This window comes from Pteropus vampyrus, unplaced genomic scaffold (assembly GCF_000151845.1).
Source record: "Pteropus vampyrus isolate Shadow unplaced genomic scaffold, Pvam_2.0 Scaffold1734, whole genome shotgun sequence".
Classification (NCBI taxonomy): domain Eukaryota; kingdom Metazoa; phylum Chordata; class Mammalia; order Chiroptera; family Pteropodidae; genus Pteropus; species Pteropus vampyrus.
This window is the reverse complement of record NW_011890515.1, coordinates 10,140-12,020: the sequence shown is the minus strand read 5'-3', so window position 1 is coordinate 12,020 and position 1,881 is coordinate 10,140. Positions and strand designations below refer to the sequence as shown.

General features: G+C 48.4%; 1 long non-coding RNA gene across 1 annotated transcript; it reads left to right on the top strand.

Annotated features, from left to right (window-relative positions):
• LOC105310266 lies at positions 1 to 1,479 on the top strand. Its single transcript, XR_897477.2, has 2 exons — positions 1 to 95; positions 1,429 to 1,479. It is a non-coding gene; the product is annotated as an uncharacterized LOC105310266 (long non-coding RNA).
• Positions 1,480 to 1,881: the final 402 nt, after the last annotated feature.

Below are 1,881 nucleotides of genomic sequence, written 5' to 3'. Positions count from 1 at the left end.
GACCATGGGGGCATCAAGAAAGTGTGCTTCAAGGTGTCTGAGGAGGATCAGGAAGACTCGGGTCATGACACCATGAGCTACCGCGACTCCTACAGGTGGGTTAGCCCCGGGCGTCATGTGGGGTTTGACATGGATGGCTGGTGGGACAGTGGAGGCCACTGACCTGTGGAAGAGTCAGAATTAGTGGGAAATTTCCCAGGAAGCAGTGGCTAGGGGCTGTCGCTAGACCATGTGGTTCCGGGGGTTATCTAAGGCCCCAAAGCACACCCCAGCTCTCCCCCTCGGCTCTCCTACCCCAAGGCTAATGACTCAGGGTCTGTCCCCTTGTAGACGCCGCCCATCTGTTCCACTCCAGTTCCACTCTGCACATGCTGACGGAATGCGGTCAAAGAAAAAGTCACGCTCTGTGGTGTCTTAAAACAATGCAAGACAGACACGGTTTCAGCAACATTGTTTTTACTTGTTCCAAGGAGGAAGACAATTGTTTCATGCCTCCTAACTCTGAGTGGATCTGAACTGTTTTTCTATTGGTTCAGCTAATTATAACAAGATCAGCGAAGTCCTAATTAGTGAGTTAAATGGACTAAAAACTCAGTTTTCTGTAATACACCTTATAGTGGGTACATGGCATTTCTTACCACAAATCAACAAGCACTGTGGTTATGCAGCATATGATCGTTTTGTGAGAATCTTGGGCGTTTCAGTTGTTTGTGGGCAAGATACAGAACTGGAAGAAGAGAGAAAAGCCTTCACCCCAGTCCTCCCGTCATTAAGGGGTCTGACTGGTCCACATTTCCAGCTTGGTGTCCGTGCGACGAGATGTTCGGCGTAACTGGGTGGTGTCTGTTCTCAGAGCCTTGTGTCCATAATCTAAGACTTCTCCATCTCTCTAGATGTACATTTGTACATTTTGGGGTCCTCCAGTTTTTTCTTTAACTGTCAAAAAAGTGAAGGAAAGAATTTCACGATTGTAGCTTTTGACTCCTGTACCTTCTGAGTTCCTGGGACACCAGCTAAGCAAACACAGTCCCTGTCTACATGACAGTTTCAGCCAGGCTGGAGAGACAGAACACAGAGCCGTGTGGTCAAATGTGGCATGTACGGGGGTGTCAAGTAACAAGGCTGTCCCATGAAGGGAGTGACAGGAGTTTACACCCAAATGAAAGCAATTCACTGTCCTCTTCCTGTTTCTGCGTTTCTGTGCTGGGGCCTAGGAATGTTTATCCACTGTCAGACAGAGAAAACCAGCCAGGACAATCTTCCCGGTCCCTGCCACTGGCTGTCGTCCTGCAGTGCGTCCTTTCTGGGCCGGTTGTCCACCCAAGGAGTCAGGGTTTTGTCTATACTCCGGGAAGTGGGTTCCGGCTGTCAGGGCCAGAGGGTGTGAGCTGGAGGGTGACTCCTTTCTCCCTCTCTGCCCCTTTGCAGTGAGTGTAACAGTAATCGGGACTCCGTCCTGTCCTGCACCAGCATGAGAAGTAACAGCTCCTACCTGGGCAGTGATGAGATGGGGTCTGGTGAGTGTGGCGGCTCTGCTCGAGGGGGCAGGGGATCTCCCTCGCAAGAGTTCGTTTTGGTCATTTTTGTTTTTTTTATACTTTGTTATATTATTTTGTATCATCTTGCATAGTATGGTAGTATCTTTCCTTTTATTCGCTCACTCAGCATCTTTTACTGAGCACCTTTTTTTTTTTGTGCTGGAACCAAAGGCAGTGTCTGAAATAAAGATCTGGCCCTTGTGGAGCTGACGTTCTCCGTGAAACAGCGTGGACGGGAACAGATAAAAACATGCACGATGCAATTACAGATTGTGCTGAGTGCTCTGAAATCACTAAAATAGGGTGAATTGGTAGTTTCCATAAAAATTATACGTATTCAGAC